The following is a 6,075-nucleotide window of genomic DNA, read 5'->3' as shown; positions in this document are numbered from 1 at the left end:
GCTGAAGGCCCTGACCGCAGAGAGGGAAAAGCGGGAGTCTCCACTTGGAAAGAAACCAGAAGTTGGTACCCGAAGACCTGAGGCCGGAATTGGCAAAGTCTCAGAAAGGCAACATGACGCTTACTGAGTGGGAGGTTTTGACGTATCAAATTGTCTTCGGTGTACGGTAAGATTATATGGAAAAGGAAGTGTAAGAAAGTTCAGTTCGGACCAGCAGATGGTGTAACTGTTACATTGCTGAACTCTCAGAGTTGACCACAGTTCGAGTCCCAGACCCAGCAGCTTAAAGCTCACACCAGGTGCGTGTGCATGTGTGTCCAAAAGCCTGAAAGGAGAAAGGAGGAGAAGGGATTGTGGCATGGCCATCCCCCCGGGGAGTGATTTCTCACTTTCTCTCTCTCTGTCTCTCTGACGAGCGTACGTGCCCTATAGCTAAAAAAAAAATTTCTCTCCAAAAAAAAAAAAGAAAAAGGAAGTTGTCAAAGGAAAGGCGGTGTTCAGGAGGTAACAGCTGTCGGTCTGCGCACAGCGGAAGCCCTGCAGGTCCTGGGGAGTGTGACAGCACACACAGTGCTTCCATGATCTTTCCCTCCTAGGCTAAGTATTGCCCAAGAGACTAGAGTTCAGTAACTTACGGTCCCTTCCATTTTAAGTCGCGATTCCACTAGTAAATTATTAGAATACAGATTGTTTTCTTTCAGGTACCAAAGTTGCATTAAATACACCAAATTAAATAGGCATCATCATCCTTAACAACGAAACAAAGATCCGAAATCTCGAGATGTCCCAATCGAGGGAGACCCAGCTGGTTCCGCGGCTTCCTTCCCTCTCGTCCGCTCTCACTTCCCTCGGGGGCTGGCGTGTGCTCCCTCAGCCTCCCCGGTGCTGGCAGTGAGCTCAGGGACTGCAGTCCCCTGCTGGCACGAGGTCTTGGTTTTGTGTTTGCCGTCCTTTTGGCAAACCCTGAAAGCCACGTCCAGGACCAAGAACCGGCGTGCTGGCGGGAGTGACTGGCGGGAAGAGGCGGAAGGGCTGTCTCAGCACAGAGGAAACAGCCCTCCATGGTGGCGGGGTGCGCGCCCTGTGTACGCCGCAGGAGCCGTGCCCTCCTTGCGAGAGGCCTCTTCCCGGGCTCCCAGGCAGTCCAGCCGGTCCCCAATATGCCATCAAGAGCCGTCCTTCCCCTAATTTCAGCAAAGATCAAGGTAAATATTAGCTACTTACAGCGTATGATAGTAATACCTGCTACTAAACGAGGCAGCTTCACCGGAAAGTTATCGAGGAGAACCTTATTAAAATGAGGGTTGGCAGAATTTGGGTTAAGAATAAGGTCTGATCATACTGAACTAGAAAAAATATCCTTGAATATAGTTTTATTTCCTATAATGCATTTCTGTGGAACATTATCTGCATTAGTGTTGAGATTCGAATAAAACATTTTTAAGGTCCTCTGCACCTGCTTTTTCCTTTATTAAGTCAAAGGTAGTTCACCAGGAGAGTACCCACGCTTTGCCTCTCTCAAATTCAGAACAATGTCTGATACATCGTTGGCAATAAATGAATAGTTTATAAATAACGAAATAATGCATGGAAGAAGACATTGGTCTCTTCAGAACACCATTTCATGGAGCCACTTGGTGGTGCAGTGCTGGTGCAACTGTACCCACGTGGGAAGGTCCTGGCTTCACTTCCCACGGCCTCTCTGTGTGTGCTGGGCACACATATGCCTGACCCAGGCTGGCTGCGCCTGGGGTGGGGCATGGCAGAAGGGCACTGTCGGGAGTCTCTGTGTGTCCATCATGGAAGAAATAAGTAAACTTTGAAGATAAATATTAAGTTTGGTGAGGTTAAATTTTTTTCTTTCTTTTATTTTTTTATTTTTTAAAATTTGCTCATTGTAAGGGACTAGCAGTTAGCGTAATGGCTATAATCATTGTAAGGGACCAGCAGTTAGCGTAATGGCTATGTCGCTGAACTCTCATGTAGTCGAACACAGTTTGCATCCCAGACCCGGTGGCTTAAACTCACACCGGGCGCATGTGCGTGCGTGCCCAAGATCCCGAGAGAAGAATGGAGGAGAAGGGATTGCGGTGTGACCATCCCCCCTGGGGGGTGATTTCTCGCTTTCTGTCTCTATGTCTCTCTCTGTCTGTCTGGCGAGCACACGTGCCCTATAGCAAAAACCTCTCTAAAAAAACAAAACAAAAAAAATACTGTACATATTTATAGCATACAAAATGAATTTTCCCAGCATGAATATATTGTATATTAGTCCATTCAAAGATATCACCATCCATGCCCAGTATCAACAGATAATTCTCCATTTTTGTGTTTGTTAAATATTTTGCTTTTTCTCCTCTTGATTTCTCTCCTTCCTGCCCATAAAGAAAAATGATCAAGCCCCTTTCCTCAAGCATATAGTCAGTAGAGGTCCCCGTGAGATGCATGCCCTGGGCGCTTATCTAGAAGTGGAATTACTGGCTTTTTTAATTTCATGCCTGGGCGCTGCCCAACTATTTTGCACAGTGGCTCCCCGTTCACACCCAACCACGATGTCTGAGGGTGCCAGTGGACCCTGCTGTGGTCATTGTTATGCTCGTTACTACTGCCGTGCTAATGAGCACACAGCGCTAGTCCACTGAGGCTTCCTGAGTTTTCCTGAGCAGCTTCTGGAGCATCTTCTCGTGTGATTACTGGCCATTTATAGAGCTTCTTTGGAGAAACGTCTTCTCAAGTTCTTTGTACGTTTTTAAAGTCAGTTTTATTGTCTTCTCGTTGGACTGTGTTTTGTATATATCCTGGGTACTAAGCCTTTATTACATACTTGACTTGAAAATATTTTCTCCCATTCTGCTGGCTGTGTTGTCATTTTCTTAATAGTTTCCTTTGAAACACACACTTTTTTTTTATTGGAGAGGTTTTTGTTATAGGGTACGTGCACTCACCAGAAAGACAGAGAGAGACAGAGAGACGATGAGAAATCACTCCCCAGGGGGGATGGCCACACCGCAATCCCTTCTTCTCCATTCTCCTCTCGGGATCTTGGGCATGCACACACAAGCGCCCGGTGTGAGTTTAAGCCACCATGTCCAGGACTCAAACCATGGTTGACTACATGGGAGTCCAGCAACATGGCCATTACTCCAACTGCTGGTCCTCCACATCTTTTATTTTTATAAAGTCCAAATTATTTCTGGTTTTGGCTGTGCTTTTAGTGTCAAATTTAAGAGACGATTGCCTAGTCCAGGGTAATGAAAATAGACGCTCACATCCTTCTTTATGAACAAATGTATGTATTTCTCCCACAGGCAAGAGAAAGAGAGAGAGAGAAAGCATCTCCAACAGAGTCTTGATGTCTCAGTCCACCCTCCGCCTTCAGCCAGGTCTGAGTCATGGGTAAGCATATGCCCAGCATCCTCAGGGGGATCTCTGGACTTGAACCAAGAACCTTCTCGTGTGGGGTGGCATTGCAGAGCTTTGTGTTTTACTTCTGCACTGTTAGGCCCCACACCTATTTTTCTAACAGTTTTATATTTATAACTCTTGCATTGAAGTCTTGGCCAATTTCATGTTAATTTTTATATGAGGTGAGATATGGGTCCATTCTTTTGCATACGTATATCCAATTGTCCAGCACCATTTATTTAAAGACCGTTTTCCCTCGTTGAATGGTCTTGACGCCCTTGTAAGAAATCAGCCCATTACAAACGCGTATGTTTATTTGTGGAAGCTTAATTCTATTTCCCTACTCTGTATGCCTGCCGTGTGTCATTACCACACTGTTTTGATTTCTGTAGTTTCGTAGTGAGTTTTGAAACTGGGTAAGGGTCACTGAAAGTGGTTTGTTTTCAAGATTGTTTTAGTCACTCAAGGTTCCTTTACAATTCTGTATTAATTCTAGGATCAGGTTTTTATTTCTGGAAAATCCCTATCACTGGGATTTTGACAGGAATTAATCCCTTACTTCAGGAATAATTGGCATCTGTACAGTATTAAGTCTTTAATCCATGAGCATAGGATATATTTTCATTTATTTAACACTTTTAAATTTTTTTCTTTTTATTCTTGATAGAACATGTGCATATTAGAGAGGCAGTGAGAGAGAGAAACGAGGAGATGAGCATCCTCCACTGGGTCTGACCATGCCGCGGCCCCTTTCCTCCAGCCCTCTCAGCCCTCAAATCTCGGGCACCTGCACCTGTGCCCAGCATGTTTCGGGCTCACTATGGCAGGGATTGGAGCCACAGTCACCATGCAGAATCTGGCTGCTTCTCTGCAGTAGTGCGTTACGTCTACACCATGGAACCAGACCTTGACTTAATTTCTTTCAGCAATGTTTGCAGTGGTTTTTAAATTGTTATTATTTTATTTCATTGTTTTACATACAATCACTATTTATCTTTTTTTTTTTTTTTTTTTTGGAGAGATTTTCACTATAGGGCGCGTGCGCTCGCCAGACAGACAGAGAGAGACATAGAGACAGAAAGCGAGAAATCACCCCCCAGCGGGGATGGTCACGCTGCAATCCCTTCTCCTCCATTCTCCTCTCGGGATCTTGGGCACGCACGCACACGTGCCCGGTGTGAGTTTTAAGCCACCGGGTCCGGGACGCGAACCGCGGTCGACTACGTGGGAGTCCAGCGACATAGCCATTACGCTAACTGCTGGTTCCCCCATACAATCACTATTTAGCTTTACAGCATACATTTTCCCAGTGTGAATACATTGTATGTTCAATGTATAAGCTTTGCATTAATTTGGTTGAACTTATGGCTAAGTATTTTATTTTATTTTATTTTATTTTATTTTATTTTATTTTATTTGGAGAGGTTTGTTTTTGTTGTTGTTGTTGTTTCTTTTTTTTTTCTATAAGGCGCGTGTGCTTGCCAGACAGACAGAGAGAGACAGAGAGATAGAAAGTGAGAAATCACCCCCCAGGAGGGATGGCCACGCCACAATCCCTTCTCCTCCATTCTCCTCTCGGGATCTTGGGCACGCATGCACACGCGCCCGGCATGAGTTTTAAGCCACCGGGTCTGGGACTCGAACTACGGTTGACTACATGGGAGTCCAGCGACATAGCCATTACGCTAACTGCTGGTCTCAGTATTTTATTTTTGATGCCATTGTAAATAGAATTGCTTTTATAATATCTTTTTTGGGTCATTTGTTGCTAATGAAAGAAATACAGCTGATTTTTCAAAGTTGACTTTCTATCCTTTAACTGTGATGAAATCATTTACTGGCACCATGAGGGTTTGCTCTCCTTGTTAATTCTTTAGGTGTTTCTAAACCTGAGACTGTGTCAGCTGGGAGTATAGAGAGTTCTAGTTCTTTCTTTGTAATCAAGATACTATTTCTTTTTCTAGTCTAACTGCCCTGGCAAGATCTTTCAATATGGCGTGGGAAAAAGCATTGAGAGTAGACACTTTCATCTCGCCCCTGATCTTAGAAGTGAAGTTTTCCATTTTCACCGTCAACTGTGATATTAGCTATGGGTTTTTTGCATGTGGCTTGTGTTATGTTGTGGTACTGATGGAGAATAAGTAACTTTGATTTTAAGTCTCTGGCAAATACTAGTCTACTCTTAAAAAATATACTTTTCTTTCTTTCCTTTTTTTTACATTTAATCACTGTACAGCTTTACAACGTACAAAATGAATTTTCCCAGCATTAATACACTGCATATTTGTCTAGCAAAAGATATCAGCATACACATTATCATCAACAGATGATTTTCTATTTGTGTGTTTTGCATCCTCCCCCCATTACCTCACTCCCACCCTCACTCCTCCCACACTGTCTCTGGTATCCACAGTTGATCTCCACACTTTTATACCTCCTAATCTTTCAGTTTCTGTCAGAGTGCAGACATTCAGTATATATTAAGTGGGGACATACAATGCTTGTCTTTAATAATCTGGTATGCTTTGCTTAGCAGTATATCTTCCGTATTCATCAACTTTCTACTACTGGATGCCAGGATCCTATTGTTTTTGTATGGCCAAGTAGTATTCTCTTTTTTTTTTTTTTTTTTTGGGGGGGGTTTTTTCTAGGGGGGGGGGCGTCCCCACA

General features: G+C 43.9%; 1 long non-coding RNA gene across 1 annotated transcript in view; it reads left to right on the top strand.

Moving 5' to 3' along the window:
• Positions 1-6: 6 nt before the first annotated feature.
• The window catches only part of LOC102501031 (uncharacterized), an 8,652-nt gene continuing 2,583 nt past the window's right edge, over positions 7-6,075 (top strand). The window contains exons 1-2 of the long non-coding RNA XR_333215.1: positions 7-166; positions 3,309-3,396. This is a non-coding gene — a long non-coding RNA (uncharacterized LOC102501031). The remainder of the gene's footprint in view (positions 167-3,308; positions 3,397-6,075) is intronic.

This window comes from Tupaia chinensis, unplaced genomic scaffold, assembly GCF_000334495.1.
Source record: "Tupaia chinensis unplaced genomic scaffold, TupChi_1.0 Scaffold000020_1, whole genome shotgun sequence".
Lineage (NCBI taxonomy): Eukaryota > Metazoa > Chordata > Mammalia > Scandentia > Tupaiidae > Tupaia > Tupaia belangeri.
The sequence above is the reverse complement of the archived record's forward strand: the minus strand, read 5'-3'. Positions and strand labels throughout refer to the sequence as shown.